The following is a 21,546-nucleotide window of genomic DNA, read 5'->3' as shown; positions in this document are numbered from 1 at the left end:
TGGGAGAGAGAGAGGAACAGCTTCTTTGCTAATGTGGCCCTTCCCCCCACTTCAATATCACACAGTTTATTTTCATGCAAGAAACATTTATTACATATTAGATGCCACGTAGGAAACAGAGATATTCAAATGAACAAGAACATCCTCTAGCTTTGAGATCCCATTCAGCGAGGAGTCAGCAGACATATGTCTAAGTGATAAATGCTATGATTGTGTACAAAGAGCAACAAGTGCAGAAACATTGGAAAAGAAAGAGGGCCATGGCTGCTGTCAACATCTCCAGTATCCACCTTACTCAGTGTCCCTCTCCAGACTCCTCAGAGTTCCAGCTGGAGCTGCAGCTGTGGCCACGTTTGCAAAGCCTATTCTCTGTGGCTCCTGCCCTTTCTGGCTAGGCTGGCCTGGGTGTGGACACTTTGCTCTTCCTCTTTGTTCACCCAAGGCAAGGTTGGAATTTTCCAGTAGAAATGTTTACTAGGCAACCAAAGGAAAAAACAAAAGCAAAAAATGAAACACAGGGTATATAAAGATGATCTTGCTGAGAGAAAGAGCCTTATCTAACATGACAGGCACCTAAACTGTAGTGCAAACTGGCTTAGCGAGAGCAGCTTCTCAGTGCACAAGCCCCTTAGGCTACTTCATCTCACATGTGTCTCCGGGGCGCGCAAGGCTGAGATGAAGCAGACTGGGGCTCATGTTGTTCCTGGCCTGCTTAGATCTGCAGTACATTCTAGAACCTGCTTCCTAAGCTCTGCTCTGGGATGGGCTCATGGCATCCAATTCCCCAGCTTCCACTGCAGTCCTCTCCCCTTTGGCCCTGAAAAAGAAGCTCTTCCTCCTCCTCCTCCTCCTCCTCCTTCTTCCCTGTTAATGAACATTTGATTTACATCTGGGCTTGGCATAGATTCATTTTGGTTACTCTGGGATAGACTCTGTTTTCGAATTTACTGCTTCTCGATCTCTCCTTGAGATGAGGAAAAGTCAGAATGCCTTCCTTTTATAGAGAGTTAATTGGAACAAGTAAGCATATTTTGGCAAAACTGGAAATTCAGCAATGCTGAATTTCAGAAGTTAATCTGGAAACTATATTCACTTAGTGAAAACAGAGGACAGAGTCTAGAAGTGAAGTGGTACTTGCCATGTCATGAGTAATCAGCAGGACGTATAAATAGGTTTTGGACAAGTCCTGAGTCTGAATTCTAGCTCTGCTATTTACTAGCTGTGCCTTACTAGAGCAGGGCCCATGCTGAATCTTGGTGTCCTTGTCTGTGAAATGGCACAGATTACACAGCTTGAGTTGTAAGTAAAGAGCTCAGTTCAAGTGCCTGGCATATAATAGGCCATCAATAAGTGGCAATATGTTATAATTGCTGCTGTTAACTGCATATCTGCTGGCTTCCAGGCACTTGGCAGGTTCTCATTTGCACCTAAGAATGATCCTATGAAAAAAATTTATGCTCTGCATTTAGTATAAAGAAATCAGGTTTTGGCGGGGGGTGGTGGGGAGAGAACTTTCTTGAGGGCACCTTTCTAAGTAGCAGAGCTAGGCCTCAAACCCTAGTCTGTTAATTGCCAAGTCTTTTTTAAATGATTGATTTTATTTTTATTTGGAGGGGTGTTGTTTTGTTTTGTTTGAAGCAAAAAACATATAAAGTATTGAAATCATAAGTGTCCAACTCAATGAATCACGACAAAGTAAACACACTATGCAACCAGCAGCAGGTCAAGAAATAGAATGTTACCTGTACCCTGAGACCCCTTAGTCTCCCTTGAAGAACCAGCCTCTAAAGGAGAAGCAGCCCTCCTACTTGGCTTACTTTTATGGGTTTCTTCTCCTGGTTCTTCAATGTTCTCTTCGCTCTCTGGGGTCTTGAACAGATAATATTTGTGTCTTGATTTTCTAGGAGGATTGGTCCAAATTACCTAAGCTGCCTTAAGTCCAAAGCCCAGGCCACTGCACTACCTGCCACTAGTTTAAAGGAGGTTCCCAACCAAATCACCCCTGCTAACACCTTGATCTCAGACTTACAGCTTCCAGAACTGTAAGGGAGTAAATTCTGTTGTTTAAGCCTCTAGTCTGTGGGACTTTGTTATGGCAGCCCTAACAAATGAACACAGAGGGTAACAGAAAGACAACACATCTTGTTATGACAAGTATGACTACATGGGGAAATGAAGCACCAGAAATTACCCTGCTAGAGAACAAAGTTTCTCAAAACTCTGGTTTCTGCACCAGCCATGTGAAAAATCATCTGGGCTCCTAGTGAAAATTATAGATTTTTAGGTCCCATGGAAGAATTACTAAGCCAGAATAGCAGGGGTGAGTCCCCATCAAAAGGGTTATGGCCTGATGCATAGCATTCAATGCTTGTGCAGTGTGCTGGGCTAAAGTTTCTACCTGCAATTCTACATCTATGGATCCCATCCCTGGAATGAATAACGCCAGGGGGTAGAACCACATGCTGCCCATTTCTGCTGGTGCTGGCGGTGATATACAGAATCCCAATTACAGGACAATTAGGATAAGGTAGATAATATGTGTTCAGTTAAATATGGACATCCCCAGGTACAATGTCCAGTCCAGTCAGCAGGCAAGTAGGGCCAGCCATAGTGCCCACAGACTCAAAGATACCCTTCAGGTAACCAGTTGGTAGGCTTTGTACCGACATAATGTTGTCCATTTCACCAGACCTTGGGAATGTTAGCAAGGGTGGTGTTATCATACATTTCAGGGAGTAGCTACCCCACGATACGGTTGGGCACAAATTTCATTTGTTCTATGAAGTGAGGGGCCTTTTCCTGAAATTTCACATGTTCTCCACCCACTGGAAATGGCATAGCCTATGAGGGGTGGGAAGTTGCAATGGTCATGGCAGAGGAGCACTTCTGTGGCCATCTATCGCTGGGCTCATTCAGGTGTGGTGTTCCAGGTATGCAGCCACATCCATTCTCAGCCGTGGCTATAGTAATGCGCCACAGCAGTCTCTTGGCTACTTCCATTGGCAATTCAGTACACACCCAGCAGCGGGAAACACTGTGGGCAGCAGCAAATTCATGAGCTCAGGACATGACACTGTTCCTTGTTGACAGAGCAGACAAAGAGATCCTTAGGGGCAAGTCCTGCCCTTCTGGGAGAAGACAGGCCACCTGCCCATCTTGAGACAAAAGGGTGGCTGGGAGAGGAGCTGCCCCTGGCCCGTGATAAAAAACAGTTTCTCCTAAGGCAACAGGCCAGGGAATCTTCACCAGAGTTACAGTACAGAGAGAAATGGGCCAGAGGCTAAGGACAAAATTTCTCGTTAACAGAGAACCCTCAGCAGTCATCGGGAGTGACATTTGCAAAGGCGTGGGCCAAACACAAATCCAGGGTTCTACCCACAATCCATTGCCCCCAGGGCTTCATCAGGGCCACCCACAGCTCCTGTGTTACCTGTAAAGTCTAGGGCCATGACCAGGTAGCCTGTTCATCCTCTGCCAAAGGTTCTGGGGCTGGTAAAAGCAAAGCTCCCTAGAGCCTGGGGCAAGAACTGTTTAGCAGTGGTGCCTGGGCGCACCTTGATAGCCTGCATCAAGCCTGCTACAACCCTGTCAAGAGGAGACAATCCCGTTTGCCGGGCTTGTTCATTCAAAAGGCATACAGCCTGTGGGAGGTTAGTGTATTAATAGTGCCAGCCCGGGCCCAGAGTGTGCAGTTTGTCTTTTAGCAAGCTGTTGAATTGTTTTATCATTCTAGCTGCCTGTGGACGATAAAGGACATGTAACTGCCACCACATATCATTGGTGTGGGCCCAGGCCTGCACTTTCTGTCCTATAAAATGAGTGCCTCTGTCACTGGTGATTAATAAGGGCCAGCCATAGGCAGCCACGAGGTGTTCCAATGTGGTCACAATATGGTGTGGATCAGTTTCCACCAGCCATGCAAACCTTAAACTGGCGGCTGTGTCCACACCTGTGAACACACAGTGGTGTCCTCAGACTGTAGGCAAAGGTCCTATATAGCCCACTTGCCATTTCTGGAGTGGCTTAGCTCTGCAGAGCACCACCCCAGGGTACTCTTTACTGGTTGTCTCTTTTGGTGCCATTCAGCACACCAGGGGCATCATGACACAGCAACCTGTGCTTGTGGCCAGGTAAGTCAATGATAGCCCCCATCACTTTGTTACCTGTTCCATGATATGCGCCCCTACATGTCCCAGTTTTTCGTGGAGCCAGGGCCAATGACTGCCGAAATATGTGGTACACGGGTGGAATAGACTCATGCCAGTACATCGGCTGCATCATTGCCCTGGGCTTGTAACAGCTGATGGCCAGGGACCTCGTATATGGTAGCAACGTGTTGAAGGTCTCTCTTCCAGAGGTCTTTCCACAATTTCTGGCCCCATGATTGGTGGTGGCCTATCATTCACTCTTGGGTGGTTCAGTAGGGCAGCCACAGAGTGAAATCTTGATATATGGCCCAACTGTCAGTGCAGATGTGTATTGGGCCAGTTTCATTTATGAAGATCAACCATACAACGTGGAGTTCAGCCCATTGGCTTGACTGCCCAGCACATCTCATACCAAAAGATTTTTGTGGACAGCTACAATGCTATGGCAGTCCACATAGGGGGCTGCCTGTAGCACGAGCCATCTGTGTATCAGGCATCCTCAGGGATGGGAGCCTGACCCTTTACATAGTGACTTGGTACATCTCTTGTTTCAGCGGGCTCCACCAGGAGCTCCTCTTGAAACTGCATTGGTCCCAATAGGGAGTGTAGTTGACCTAACAGGGGTCTCGCAGAGAATCGTGCCCTTGCTCCAGGTATGTCCCCCACTTGGTCAGTTTAAGGGTCTGTGCAATTTCCATATGAGGAGTCTTCATCTAGGACCATAGCCACCTTTCCATTGGGTATATGAACTGTATGGTTACAGGATTAGGACCAGTGATGGCCTCACTGGCCAGAAGAGCCGCATATGTGGCAGCCAGTAGCTTCTCAATCAAGGAGTATTGTGCTTTTGCTCCTTTTCACAATTGGGACCAGAAGCCTATCTTGGCACCTTCCAGGAACCTAGCTTTTGCCACAAGCCCCATCCAAATCTTGTTTCATTCACCTGCACCACGAGCAGAAATGGGAGGGCTGGATCTATTACGCATACTATTTGGGTTTGTGTTACAGGTTGTTTTGTAGCCGTAAAGGTCTCTTCTATCTTGGGGGGTCCAATTCCATGGGGTGCCCCATCATACTAGATGGTGCAGGGTTCATGGTAAGGAGGCCAAATGGGGGATGAACATTCTCCAAAATCCCAGAAGTCCCAAATGGGTTTCGAGTTGCTTCATAGTTTTGGGTATGCCTGTATCTTATTGATCATTGACTCTGGCATTACTTTCATTTTACCAAACTAGACAACTCCCAAGAATCTGACAGAATACCCAGGTCCTTGGACCTTGTCTTTGTTGATGGCCTAACCCCAGTCAGTTAGAGCCTCTCGCAGGCTGTAAGAGAATTAGAGGTTAACATTATGTCATCAATATAATGATACAGGTATACTGCAGGTAATCATTTCTATGTGGCCAAATCTTGAGCCACAAGACCATGGCACAGGGTAAGGCTGTGCAGATATCCCTGAGGAAGGACAAGGAATGTCCATTGTCATCCTTCCCAGGTGAAGGGCTATTCTTGCTTTCTGAGGCTATGGCAATAGAGAAGGCATTTGCCAAATCTGCCACATAATAGTATTGTCCAAGTTCATATGACAAATGGTCTTTAATGTCTGTGACATTTGGGATGGCAGCATGTAGGGGCGGTGTAACCTTTTTCGACTTCCAATAGTCATCCATCATATGCCAGGAACCATCAGGCTTTTACATTGGCCACATGGAGTAGTTGTATGGGTTATCAATGGCACGAATGACACTACCTTCTTCCAGTTTTAGAATGGTGTGACCTATTTCCTCATGACCTCCAGGCAAGCAAAATTGTTTTGTGTTCACTACCTGGGTAGCTTGGAGCAACACCAACGGGGCATGGTGTAGACCTCCCTGAATAACAGCTTTCACCATTTGAATGCAAAGGTGGAATTCACCAGCAGTCGTATTCACAGTCAGACCTTGTTAGATATCAATCCCCAAAATGTACTCTGGTATATGGAATATGTACACTTGGTATGTCCAAGGAGGCAATTTGCCAATACCCAGTGTCACATGGACCTGCCTCATGTGAATGGTTTGACTTCCATAGCCTTTTATGGTTGCATTAGGTCCAGAAAACTTGTCTAGATTCCTGTAGAGCAGGGTGCTGTTGGAACCCATGTCCATGAGGGTTAATACCATTTGTACATTGCAGGGGGTTCAATGTATAGTCAGTTCCATATGCGGCCTTAGGTCAGCCGGCTCCTTTGCCAACCGGCTACCGTGGCCGAATCCCTAATCAGGGAGATAATCAGCCAGCCATACCTCATAGGTTGCAGCTTTCCTGGAAATAGGGGTGAATTCATTAGGTTGCTGCTCAATCTTTTTTGGAGCTACCCCTTCCACAAGGAGATCAAACCACATTGGTTTGTGGCTCACCTTCATGTCCAGAAGTGCTAGGGGTTCTTTTGAGCCCCTTTTGGGCCGCGCCTTTGTCCATGCACCGGCCAGTTTGGGGGTGTGGGTGGTGATACAGATCGCACTCGGGTGATATGCTCTTTACATTTCACTTCCACATCCTCCAACCTAACAGATGTCACCTTGTGGATTCGTCTACCCACGTAAGGGGTTAACAATGCCACCATGGTGCCAAAAGTACCAGCCAGGCCAGAATTTAAAATCAAGTCCTTCATACGAGTTGTGAATACCTCTTCATCAGGACTATTATACTGGGTGCAAAACACCATTTGCCTCATGCCCATTTCCCGAATTATTTTGACTAGGTTTAAATACATAGTCCATTTGCTCACTGTCTCTGGCAGCTCCCCAGGGTCGGCCCACACTCTCCAGGCAGCGAACATGAGCCAATTAATCAGGCAACGATTACCTGCACCCTGTGCTGTATGCACCACATTCTGGAGGTGCTGTTGGTGGGACGGTATTACCATTATGGAGGCCAGCTGGGCCATCTCTTTTGGAGATAATTCAGTTCCTTTGGCCTCATCATTCCATAGCTGCAGTAGCCACCTTGGAACCATCTCCCCGGCTTTCTGCCATACCTGCTTTGTCAGGTCCCAGAGCTTGGAGGGGGTGTATTGGATCATGGGGGTATGCTTTTTAGCCTAGGGGGTGCCGTTGGCTTGTTCCCCCAGGGCCAACAACTGTTCCACATCAACCTGTTACTGAATCACTGGCAGCACCTGCCTAGGTATCGCTGGTGGGCTCTCAGACTGGGCTGAAGGCAGAGACCCATTAGGGCCCCGCAGCGTGCGTTCTACTGCTGCCAGCCGTTGTTCCAGTGCGTAGTAGTTGCTGCACCTGTTGGGTTTGGTCCTGAACCTCTAGGTTGGCCTGCCAGCAGCATTGCCAGGAACATCAGGCCATCTGACAAGTTGCCTCCTGGTGAGCGGTCGGGACATTTGGCTCCAACATCTGTAGTGCTTTCCAGACGTCCTCCGGACATGGCTTCACTGTATCCCAATCTTCCGGTGCATCCATGTAGCCAAATATGCGGCCATGGGATATCACAGAAAGGCAAGGAGCCACATTTGCCCCACTCAGGGACTTCCCAGAGTGCTGGGGGTCGTACTCATCTCATCCTGCTGGCTATGCCAAGTGTCAGTGCCTAACTGATTGAGGAGGGAAGGTTTCGGCGCCCAACTGAAAAAAATGATGAGACTGCAAACCTTTTTGCAGGGACAGCACGGGCTTATATAGGCACAGAAACAATAGTGGTATTCTGTCACACATGCGTGGTGCAGCAAGCTCATTCATTCTTAATAAGCTGGGCGCAGGCGCACTACAGCGTCTTCTGCAACATGCCGGATCTGGGGGCCTGTCATTAACCCAGAGCCTGGATTGCATCAGCCAAGCCTGGAGCCTACAATGTCAGAGGCAAGGGAGAGAGCAAGAGACATGGCTACAGCACCCAATTTACATCAACAAGGAGCACCCGACCCTAAATTGTTAGACATACAGAGCTCCCTGTAAGATCTAGTTTGAAAAGGAGTGTTTGTTTAATTCATTTTTTGGTAAGTGACCAAGTTTAGTTTACTAAAATAAATCCACATTAGTGCCAAGCCTATGAAAATATCTTAGCTTGGACATAATTGTAGACTGGTAAATTTTGTATGCACATCACCACCCTCATCCCCCACATAGTGCAGATCCCCTCACAAAATACCTGGTCTCAGGACTTTTCTGTTCTGTCTAAATTTGTGTTTATATTGCCTGTTTCAAGGATATTTGCATTCTAAGTCTAATTTTTCACTGTGAAATAAAATTACAATCTTTTAGTAAAAAGATTCCATGATAGGCTCACAAAGACAACACTATAAGCCCCTTTTCCCAGAATAAAAACCATTTCCAACCAGGAAATCCTTAACATTAAAAGACTAAGTGACTATAGGCAGGGATTTTCCTCTGTAGCATTGTCATATGTGGTCAATTCTGTGGAACAGATTCCCCAGAAGTTACTCACAATCACCTTTCCCTTTGCCTTTCTCTACTCAATAGACTGAAAAAAACAAAATTTTCCATTTCTCACTCTCTCTTACTGGCTGGGCTTGGGTTGTGTAGAGTGGGACAGGTGGGTGGAGCATGTGCTACAATTCTAGTCAATGAGATATGAGTGGAAATCCCTAGAGAAGCTTCCAAAATAAAAGGCAATAACCCTCTAGAAGAAAGAGCTTTTTCTCTGGTATCTTTTCCACTTCTTCTCATTTGAAATGCAATTATGATGATTGCAAGAACAGCAGCTATCTTGTGACTAAGAGGTGAAAAGTATGGAGAGGAAATCCAAAGAGCTATGGATGGGGGGAAAAAAACACAGAATGAAGCTCAATCCCTGAGGCATCTTAGCATCTGCGCAAGTTCTGGTCTCCCTACCTATAGACTCCCTACCTACAGACTCCTTTTAAGCAGTTTAGGGAGGAATTCTGTTATTTGTATTCACATACTTTCCTAAAAGTGGTTAACACTTTCCCTCTTGGTTTATCTCACTTTTTCTCCATGCAGTAAAGAAATTGCTCTTGAAGGGGCTGATGAATACAGATATACCCTTCCATAAGTTTCTCTGCAAATTAGCTGTACAATGATGCCTACAGCCTGACATGGGTAGAGATATGCCATGAAGATCTAACACTCCTAAACTAGAACATTTCTTAGATATGCTATAAATCAGAGATAAGGGCATTACAGGTGACATTATAAGTACTATGTGTCAAGCACTGTTTTAAATGCTGAGTAGTTATTAACTCATTTATTCCTCATAACATCCCTAACGGGTGTTATTATTAATCCCAGCTTACAGATGAGGAAACCAAGGCACAGAGATTTTAAGCAACTTGTCTAAAGTCACACAGTTGGTCTGGTGGCGCCAGGTTCATGTCCACGCTGGCAGCTCCATACCTTCGACTCTTAATCATGATGTTATTTGTTAACCGGAATCAAGTAATATTTTCAACCCACCAGGCAACTCTCAAAATCAGTGAGTTTCTAGGGTACACCTTTCAAGAATCAGGCTTGAAAATTCTGACCACTGGTATTACTGGTAATGTTCTACATCCAGTCTTCAGCCAGCTGGACTTGCTCAGTGATGAGGGCAGGACCCTGCCTCCTTCAACCATAGGCAAGCTAGTCAGAAGCAGGACAAATGATCTCTAATGGGCTCCAGGGCCCAACCTCATCCAGGTTTCTTGCCAAAGTCTTGTCTGCAAGTCTCAAAATGTGTCTTGTACATACTTGCTTACATCATTTATTTTTAAATAAAAAAGACTCAGTACTTCGAAGAAGAAGTGCTTGACTTTTTTTCTTGGCATGCTTTGTTCCATAGTCCACATGAAGACCAAGACTCTACGTGTTTGGTTATTTTATCTCTGTGCTCTGCTAGAGTTTTATTTATGATTGCAAAACTAGAGGCCTATAATTGGACTTTCACATATTCTCTTTGGATATTTTATCTGCAAAGAAACTGATAATATCAATTGTCTGCTTAATACTTTATGAACCTTATTAAGCAGTTCTTAACCCCTTCTATTACAATTCTCACCCAACTTAGGGAATAAAAAGCAAGTTTTACAAAGTTAATATGAAAATGATAAAAATCTGTTTTTACCTCATTATAAAATCTTCAGCTGGAAATGGAGAATATCAAATTCTTGTAGTCAGCTGTGGCTTCCTCCTTCCCTTTCGAAGACAACTAAATATGCCTGCTTAGTTAGGCCTATTGTTTTGTAAAATCACATCTATTTTCTCTGACTATTGTTGATGTGAAGCATGAAAATAGCATGCTGCCTGCTGGGCTGAAAATATACCACACAGAGCCAATCCTATCCTTCATTTGTGATCTATTATACCCCATTATTCCTGCAGAGTTTCTGATTGCATTCTTATTAATCGTTCTAATTTGCCCCTCATTGTGCCAACTATTTGCCATTCAGTTCTGACCTCAACTCAGCTGATTTCCAGTGGTTAATAACTTATGCCTAGATTCAGCTTTCTTCAGACTGGTGCAGCATGAGAAAACTCAGATACCCAGTATCTCTTCTGCCACTGAAGAGAACACATCGGTGGCCTCATATGCCCACATTTTGAGTGGTCCAGAGGGTTAAGTTTCTTCTCCTATAATCATTACTTATTCCCTCATCATGCAACTATTTATTGAATACCCACTGGCTGCCAAGGTCACAGCATGGAGTGACTGATGGGTCAAGAAAATAACTGACCATAGAAAGCCTTGACAAGGCCCAAGAGCTCATCCTCCTGTCATCCTCTCAGGTCCCTGTACTGGTTAAGACACTTTCAGGTACAGAAAACAGAAACTCATCCTCAATGAATCAACATCAGGGAAAACAAATCATCTCCTAAAACAAGAAGTCAGGCAATAGGGGCCATGATACAAATGTTCAAGAGAGTCACCAAGGACTTGGGTCATTTTCATCTTTCTGTTCCTCACTTGTCTTCCTCCTGGGGCTGGCTATTCCCATGTGCTAGCAAGACAGCTGAAGTAGTTTCAAGTGAGGCATCCAGATATAACTATTTCACCAGAAGAAGAAAGAGGCTATCTCTCCCTTTTGTCTCTTGTTAAGAGTGAAGAAGTCTCTCCTGGAAACCCCCCACCAAATTATCCCATGGGTCTTGTTGGACAAAACTGAATCCCATGCTCATGTTTAAACCAATCACTGGCAAAGTACAGGTTCCTATGATTGGCTCAAACCCATCTGGACCTTGGGGTGGTGAAAGTGCTAGTCTTCCCTAAACATGTGGCTGCATGGGATAGGTGAATTATCTAAATAAAATTGAGCCTCTGTAGGAAGCAGAAAAAAAGAGGTGATGGATGTTGAGTAGGTTACTATGATCACTTTCTCTCAAACTTGAGTAATGGGCAACTTCTAAATGAAAAAAAATTTTAAATAGGTGTGGACTTCATTTTTATTTTTATTGTAGTTACACATATTATATATAATAGCAAAAAAAAATTTCTGTGTATAATTCTTCTATAGCTATAAAAGTAAAACCAATTTATAAATTAATAACAAATTTATAAAACTAATGAAAGTTAATTGTCCAAAGTAATTTAAGGTGTCAGATGAATAACATTGTTTTACTGTAACCAATAGCTAATCCCAACATCAATAAGTTGCTACAGCAACTGCTATAGAAGTGTTGTATGATAATCCAATTCTTTCTCTACTATTCTTTCATTCATACTACTGTGGAGCTTTGTTCATCCTTGAAACTGTGATGCCACTTAGTGTACAATTGGCATGAATGAGGTCTACATCTGTTTCTTTCCTGTTGCCAGTGAACATGAATGTAGTATTACTTGATACCTACAGTCTACATTTTAAGAAGCACTGGTTTAGATCACTTTGTACCTATATTCTACCTGTAATCAGAAATTCTGGGAATAGAAATTTTATTGGTGAAGATATGGAAAGGGTGAAAAGAGAAAGGAAAAATTCAGAAGAAGCATATAATTATGAATTGTAATTACATAATACATAAAAAATGTAAATAATTTTTTTTTTATGGATAGCCCATATCATCTCAGTTTACCCCCATGTGTGACACAGATGATCATTTTCTCTATGTTCTATGATGTGAAAAAGCTCTAAAAAATCTCTTGCTTATGTGCCCTAAGAGAAAAAATGTTCACAGTGGCATTATATATAACAGCAAAAAAGCAGAAACCCCTCAATGTTAATTGGTTAAATTGCGGTATATTCATATAATGGAATGTTATACAGCAGTGAGAATTAATAAATCACAGCTACATACCCAAAATATGGGTAAATTTTAGAAACACAATGTTGAATTTTACAAATGAGTCACAGTGATACACCATTTTTACTAACACTCAAAGCAGGCACACTTCCACCTCAGAGTTTGACTCTGTTCATTTCCTTTACCTGAACATTCACTTCCCAGACTTTTGCATAACTAACTCCCTTACCTCCTTTAGATCTTTGCTAAAATGTTAAAACTGACCCTTCTGTGTAAAATTGCAACCCCCAATATACACAATTTCTCTTGACCTATGCTACTTTTTCTATTTTCCACAGCATGTAATAGTACTATCATCTTTTAACACAATCTGCTTTATTTATTTTATGGTTCATTGACAATCTCCCCAGTTAGAAATATAAGTTACATGAGAATAAGATTCTTTGCTTTATTCAGATATTCAAAAGTCACTCAATAAATATTTTTCCAGCTTACTGACTGCTTACTTCTATCTCACTGCCTCAGAGTAGTGTCTTATTAAGACTTATTAAGACTATAAATTGTCATTATGCAAGACTTATTCAGGAGCAGTTGACATTAACTTTTAGCTTAATGGCCTACCAAAGTTTACCCAACCATTTACTCATTCACCTGAACCACAATTGTGTGAATGAAGCAAATATGCAATAAAACTTTTATGCCATAAAGAGGTTCCCAGTGGCATAGGATGTGGCCAGTCTTTCATACATAAGAAAGAGGTAGTCAGTAAGGGCACTTCATGACAGGCACTTCTGAAGGAGATAACCATGGATAACATCTATACAACTGTAATATAATTTTCATTGCTATACACATAAAGGACATCATTAATGTTATGTCTTCAAGGCTGCCATTTACTATAGATGTGATCATTTGAGCATCATAAAAAGAAAAACAGTGATGGACTGAAACACATCTCTACGTTCAAATCCATTTGTTCATTCTGATACTCAGAAACAATAGCAATAACAATTACAACAATTTGCTGATTGGAATATACTAGGAAACCAACTTAATTTTTCAAAACTAGTAAACAAGGAAAAAGTACGAACCATTTATCTGGCCTTTGCTTCATGAACTGTACCTTAAATAATTAAATAGTTGATGAGGAAACTTTACTCTTTATAGAAGCATTCCAGTAAACAAGATGAAGAAAAAATTATTTAAAAAATTAGAAAATTACCATTTTTCAACCTCTAGTGACATAATCAAGGCAATGGTCATGAATAACCAGGAATTCTATGGTCCTCAATTTAGTACACAGCATTGTCTGTGAAGTATTCTTGAAAAAAAAAAAAGTGGAACCTAATATTTAACTACCAGAAATCTAGAGGCAAGAGACACTAAAAGATAAAAGATTTTGCTAATTGCTTTCACATGCAATTAGCAAAGTTCAGGTCTTACCAAACAAATAATTTGGTTTCTTCAACAAATATATTCCAAAGATGAGAGTTGGGGAGAGAGAGGGTGGAAGGGAATAATTAGCAATTAAGAGATATATCAACTAATTATAATAATTTGACATTCTTCGAATCTTCATTTAAACTATTAAGAAATTTATGAGATAATCAGCAGACTTTTAAAAATGAATAGGTATTTGATGATATCGAGTAATTATTGTTAATTACTCTGCGTGTGATATGGATATTTTGGTTATTTTTCAAAGAGTTTTACTACTTTAAAGAGCCACACTGAAATTATAGACAAAATAACGTGGTATCTGAGATTTGCTTCAAAATAATCAGGAGGGAGTGTGTAGATTAAAAAAGATTGGGCATGAGTTAATTGTTAAGCTGGATGATAAATGAGGACTTATTATATTATACTATTTTTACTATGAGTGTTTATAAAAACTTTATGAAATTTTTCATAATAAAGTTTATCTCCTAATTTTTTTATCTCTAGGATAATTAGTTTATATGCTCCGCTCACTAAATATTTTATTTAATACAAACCTGTACAGTGATGTGTATAATATTAGTCAACCTATCTGAGCTCTATTATCATCCTGGGTCAATAATTCACTAGCTCTTGCGAGGGTAGATGTAGCAAGTGTTCACAAAATAAGCAAATTTTAATCCAACACTATGTCAAGCATGAAAGATGTGTATGAAGTGATCTTTGAACACATGTATTTCCACCTAGTTTGTAGGCAAGATATGCATATGTATAGGTGATTTTATTGATCCATATAACATCATCTAGTTATTTTACACAATACCAAGTGGGAGCCATCTCTGTCATTTCGAGATAACACATACCCTTATTATCATGACCAGGTTACAAGAAGCTCTCCTGATCAAATGAACCATCTTCCCTGTCACACTCCTTCTTTCTATCCAATTAATTCTGATAGCATACTTCTTTTGGGTCAAATTTCATTGCAGATTGACTAGAACATTATTATTCCAGCTGTGATGTCAGAATACACAAATTATTCCCACGGTGTGCATCAATAGTTATTCCACAGCTCTCTCTCCTTAAGGGATCAGCACAAATGAAATGAATTCAGACACCTCACAAGAAGGACTCAGTGGATAGTGGGGATGGGGTACTTGTTCCAATTATAATTTTGACAGCATCAGATATGCTAGTAATTGTACTAGCCGAAAACTGGTGGCCGAAAACTGGTGTGCCGAAAACTGGTGTGCCGAGTGCTAAATATTTAATTCTTTCAAGTCCAACATCTACTTCATATTGTTTTATGGGCAGAGGATGTAAATAAGAGCTAAAGTAGCAGCCACAGAAGAAAATCAGGCAGTGAAAATGCACTGCTAAAGAGGTCTCAAAGTAAAAACAGGGGACATCTGGTCAAGATGGCGAAATAGGGAAATACTGCGTTCACCTCCTCCAATGACCACATTAAAATTATAACTAACTTATAGAACAACCATCCTTATGAACCACCTGAATACTAGCTGAACAGAACTCTTATAACTAAGGTTATAAAGAAGAAGCCACGTTGAAACTGGTAGGAGGGGAGGAGACAAGAAAGGGCTTGGCCCCACACCCACATGAGGCAGTTAAGAATTAGGAGGTTATATTTTCTGTGGAGGTCCCCACTGAGAAGCAAGGCGTCCCAGCCCCACACCACGTTCCTCAGCTCAGACCACCAGTGCCAAAGAGAGGAGTCACCTACAACATCTAGCTGTGAAAATCAGTGAGGATTGTGTCTGATGAGACAGAGAGTTGCTGGAGTTACAGGCGTTCCAATTAAAGGGCCTGTGCACAGACTTAATTGCTGACAGAAACATTTTGAGCTCCAGCACTGGGTGACAGCCTGAAAAGCACCAGGCACATACAGAAAGGGATTGAACTGTCTGGATTCAGAGTGAAGGCTGGAGATCCACCTCTCTCCACCATTATTTTCCTTTGCTGAGCCCTCCCCTCAAACTAGTCTGCAGGTGCAGGCAAGCACCAAATCCGAGTCTCCATCAAACTTGTCCCAAGCTGGTTATTCCCTGAGAATCCATCCTACCTAACTAGAATATTATAGAAAAATTGTAAAAATCAGACCATCGAGAAACCAAGCAGCACTCAGAGAGTTGGAAAACTCAGGTTTATTATGCCAGTGGTCCCAGAGGAGCTAGTGCTCTGAAAATCAGGGCCCCAAGCTCAGAGGTAACCTTACTTTTTTTAGAGGGCTTAACGATTAAAGGCAATATATCTGTTCTTAACAAGCAAAGGCAATACATCTGTTATCTAGAGCCATGTGAGTGGAAAATTCCTCTTCAGAACACAGACTAGAATCTCTTTCAGCAGCTATACTCAGCCTATTTTGTGGACTTCCCTAAAATATCGGAAAGGTCTACAAACAAGCAGCAACTATTTTAGCATGCTCTGAAATCCTTGATAAGTGCCCCCCACCCCAGACCAGCATTAGTGGCAACCAGCCCTGAATCTCCACAAACCTCTTTCAGATGCCTTCAAGCCCAGCACAGGCAGCTACCAAATGCAGATCACTTTGTAACTGCTACCAGTTGGCTCAGGCATAGGCAGCAGTTTACCTAGGCCTGCACCAGTTCCCCTCCCTAAAACCCCAGAATCAACACATCTAGTGACCAGCTTAGACTATACCAGAGTACCACCAAATTAGCTTGACAAATGACACATCCAAAGGGTGGAAAGAACAGGCACCAGTGCCTCAATACAGTGAAACCCACTCCATAGGGTTAGCTCCCACACAACAGCTCATCTGCAATTATCACAATCAGTCCTCACAACCAATCAGCCTGAGGGTCAGTACTATCCACTAACATGCTAACAGCAATCAAGGCCGAACTACAACAGGAGGCCACACACAATCCACACAAATGACAGCCCAGGAGCATCCAGCTCCAGGAGACCAGGGAGATCAGGGAGACTGCACCACTGGGCCCCACAGGATACCTACTATACAAGGCCACCCTACAAAGACATAGCAGCTCTACCTAATCTGCAGAAACAAATACAGGGAGGCAGCTAAAATGAAGACAAAAAGAAAAATGTTCCAAATAAAAGAACAAAATAAATATCCATAAAAAAACTAACTGAAATAGAGGCAAGTGACCTACCAGATAGAGTTCAAAACACTGGTTATAAGGATGCTCCTTGAACTTATGAAAAAAATAGATAAACTCAGTGAGAACTAAACAAAGAGATACTAATCATAAAAATGGAGATAGAAAACAAAAATGAACCAGTCAGAAATGAAGAATACAATAACTGGAATAAAGAACATGTTAGATAGAATCAATATCAGATAAGATGAAGTAGTGGATCAAATCAGCAGTTTGGAAGACAGGTAGTGGAAAACACAATTGGAACAGCAAATAACAACAACGACAACAACTACAACAACAATATAGTTTAAGGGGCCTTTGGGACAACATCAAATGTACTAACATTCACATTGGGTACCAACATTCACATAGGGGCACCAGCAGGAGAAGAGAGAGAACAGGGAATTGAAAACCTATTTAAAGAAATAATGATGGGAAACTTTTTTAACTTAGTAAAGGAAATAGATACATAAGACCAGGATGTGTAGAGAGTCCCAAACAAGTCCACATCAAGACACCTCAAAATTCAAATGCCAAAGGTGAAAGACAAAGAGAGAATCTTAAAAAGCAGCAAGGGAAAAGCAGTTAGTTACCTACAAGGGAGCTCCTGTAACAATGTCAGTTGATTTCTCAACAGAAATTTTGTAGACCGGAAGGGATTGGCATGAAATATTCAAAGTGATGAAAATCAAGGACCATTGGTTGTAAGAAAGATTACACTACCCAGCGAAACTATCATTTAGAATCAAAGGACAGATAAAGAGCTTCCCAGACAAGAAAAAGCTAAAGGAGTTTATTACCACCAAACCAGAAATGTTAACAGGATTTCTTTAAGAGTAGGAGGAGGAGAAGGCAAAGGAGAGGATTTCTTTAAGAGGAGGAGGAGGAGAAGGCAAAGGAGAAAAAGAAAAGAAGGAGGAGGAGGAGGAGGAGGAGTAGAAGAAGAAGAAGAAGAAGAAGAAGAAGAAGAAGAAGAAGAAGAAGAAGAAGAAGAATCGAAAATATGAATACTAAAATTGGAATAACTACATAGCTATCAATAATTACATTAAACATAACTGGATTAATTGCTCCAATCAAATGACAAAGGTGATTAAATAAATAGGAAAACAAGACTCACATATATGTTGTCTACAAGAGATCCATTTCAGATTGAAAGACATGCACAGACTGAAATTAAAGGAATAAAAAAGGTGTTTCATACAAATGGAAATGAAAAAAATGCTGGGATAGCAATACTTATATCAGACAAAATAGACTTTAAAACAAAGGCTATAACAGAGACAAAGAAAGACATTACATAATGACCAAGGGATCAATCCAACAGAAAGATATAGCTCTTGCACACACTTATGCACTCAACATAAGAGCACCTAAATATATATAGCAAATATTGACTATTGTGAAGGAAGAGATCAACAGTAATACAGTCACAGTGGTGGACTTTTAACACCCCATTGACATCAGTGGATAGATTATCCAGAAATAAAATCAATAAGGAAACAGTGGCCTTAAATGACACATTAGACCAGATGGATTTAATTGATATTTTTAGAGCATTTCACCCCAAAGCAGCAGAATATACATTCTTTTCAAGCATACATGAAACATTTTTCAGGATAGACCACATGTTAGACAATAAAACAACTCTAAATAAATTTAGGAAGATTGAAATCATACCAAGTCTTTTCTTCAAACACAATGGTACGAAACTAGAAATCAATTAAAAGAAAAAAAAACCCTGAAATGCACAAACACATGGAGGCTAAATAACATGCTACTAAACAATGACTGGGTTAACAAGAGATCAAGAAAAAAATCAAAAGATACCTTGAGACAAATAATAACGAGCATAATGACCCAAAATCTATGGGACACAGTGAAAGCAGTTCTAAAAAGGAAATTCGCTGCAATATAGGCCTACTTCAAGAAACAAGAATAATCTCAAATAGACAATTTAACCATACACCTAAAGAAACTAGAAAAAGAAACAACAAAGTCCAAAGTGAGTAGAAGGAAGGAAATAATAAAGATCAGAGTGAAAATAAATGAAAGAGAAATTTTAAAAAAAATACAAAATAGCAATGAAACCAAGAGCTAGTTCTTTGAAAGATAAACAAAATTGATAAACTTTTAATGAGACTTTAAAAAAAGAGAAAGGACCAAAATAAAAAATCAGAAATAAAAAAGAAGTGACAACTGATACCACAGAAATACAAAGAATTATATGCCACCAAATTAAACAACCTAGAAAAAGTGGATAAATTCCTAGAAACATAAATTCCTTCAACACTAAATCAAGAAGAAACAGAAAGTCTGAACAGGATAATTTTCTTATTACTACTAAAGAAATCAAATTAGTAATCGAAAAACTCCCCACAGACAAAAATCCTGGACCAGATGGCTTTACAGATGAATTTTATCAAATATTCAAAGAAGAATTAACACCTATCTTTTTCAAACTAATCCACAAAAGTCAAGAGGAGGGAGGGCTTCCAAACTCACTTTACAAGGCCACCATTATTACCCTGATTCCAAAAGCAGACAAAGACATTACCAAAAAAAAAAAAAATTGTAAGCTGATATCCCTGATGAAAATAGATGCAGTCTACGGCCATGCCACCCTGAACAAGCCCGATCTCACCTGATCTCAGAAACTAAGCAGGGTTAGGCCTGGTTAGTACTTGGATGGGAGACCACCTAGGAAGACCAGGTGCTGTAGGCGTAAAAATTAAAAAAAAATTTTTTAAAAAAAGGGATTGTAAATTGACATGGTCCTTGCAGTCTGTGAGGTCAACCAAGGGTTGTTTCACCTAAAAAAAAAAAACAAAGAAAGAAAAGAAAAGAAAGAAAAAGAAAAAGAAAATAGATGCAAAAATCCTCTACAAAATATTGGCAAACCAAATTCTGCAATACATTAAAAAGATCATACACCATGATCAAGAGGGATTTATTTTTGGATACAAGGTTGGCTTAATATCTACAAATCAAGTAAAATGATAAACAACATTAACAAATGAAAGATAAAAATTATATGATCACATCAATAAATGCAGAAAAATCATTTGACAAATTCCAGCAAAATCAGGAAAGTGGAGAGGGAATATAGAGACAATACCTCAACATAATAAAGGTAATATGTGACAAACCCATAACTAATATCAACTCAATGATGGAAAACTAAAAGCATTTTTCTTAAGATCAGCAGCAAGACAAGGCTGTCCACTTTCACCACAGTTATACAATATATCGTTGGAAGTCATAGCCACAACAATCACACAAGAAAAAGAAATAAAAGCTATACAAATTGGAAAGGAGGAAATAAACTGTCATTATTTGCAGATGACATGATACTATATAGAGAGAATTCTAAAGATTCCACCAAAAACTGTTAGAACTGATGAATTCAGTAAAGTATTAGGATACAAAATTAATATTCAGAAATAGGTTACATTTTTATGCACTACTCACAAACCATTAGAAAGAAAAATTAAGAAAACCATCTCGTTTATAATTGCATCAGAATAATTAAATACCTAGGAACGAATTTAATCAAGTAGGTAAAAGACCTGTACTTGGAAAATATAAGATATTGAAGAAAGAAACTGAAGAAGATACAAATAAATGGAAGCATATACTGTGCTCAAGGATAGGAAGAATTAACATCATTAAACTGTCCATTTTACCGAAAGCAATCTACAGATTTGATGCAATATCTATCAAAATGCCAATGACATTTTTTACAAAACTGGAACAAATAATCCAAAATTTATATGGATCCTCCAAAGACCCTGAATAGCCAAAGCAATTTTGAGAAAGAAGAACAAACTTGGAAATACCACACTACCTGATATTGAGCTATACTACAAATCTATAGTAATCAAAATAGCATGGTACTGGCATAAAAACAGACACATAGATCAATGTAATGGAATAGAGAGCCCAGAAATAAACCCACACCTATATGGTCAATTAATCTATGACAAAGTAGGCAAGAATATACAATGGGGTAAAGATAACCTATTCAATAAATGATGTTTGGATAGATATATTAAAAAACAAAACTGGGCCACTTTCTTACACCATATATAAGAATAAACTCAAAATGAATTAAAGTCTTAAACATTAAGACCTGAAACTGTAAAACCCCTAAAAGAAAACATAGACAGTAAGCTCTCTGACATTGCTCTTAGTAACATTTTTTTTGGATATGTCTCCTAAGGCAAAAGAAACAAATGAAAAAATAAACAAATGGGACTACAAACTAAAAAGTTTTACACAGCAAAGGAAACCATCAACAAAATGAAAGTGTAATCTACAGACTAGAAAAATATATTTGATACATTCGATAAGGGGTGAATATCCAAAATATGTAAGAAACTCATACAACTTAACATTGAAAAGACAAACAATCCAATTAAAAAATAGGCAGAGGACCCAAACAGATATTTTTCCAGAGGACATACATATGGCCAAAAGACATATGAAAAGATGCTTAATGTCATTAATTATCAGAGAAATGCAAAATAAAACCACAATGAGCTATCACCTCACATCTATCAGAATGGCCATCATCAATAAATCAACAACACAAGTGTTGATGAGGATGTGGAGAAAAGGGAACTATTGTGC

The 21,546-nt window shown here is 40.4% G+C and overlaps 1 pseudogene; it reads left to right on the top strand.

Moving 5' to 3' along the window:
* The first annotated feature begins 19,520 nt into the window (after window positions 1–19,520).
* Window positions 19,521–19,639, top strand: LOC112477730 (annotated as a pseudogene).
* Window positions 19,640–21,546: the final 1,907 nt, after the last annotated feature.

This window comes from Pteropus alecto, unplaced genomic scaffold (genome assembly GCF_000325575.1).
Source record: "Pteropus alecto unplaced genomic scaffold, ASM32557v1 scaffold121, whole genome shotgun sequence".
In the NCBI taxonomy this organism is placed as follows: Eukaryota; Metazoa; Chordata; class Mammalia; order Chiroptera; family Pteropodidae; genus Pteropus; species Pteropus alecto.
The sequence above is the reverse complement of the archived record's forward strand: the minus strand, read 5'-3'. Positions and strand labels throughout refer to the sequence as shown.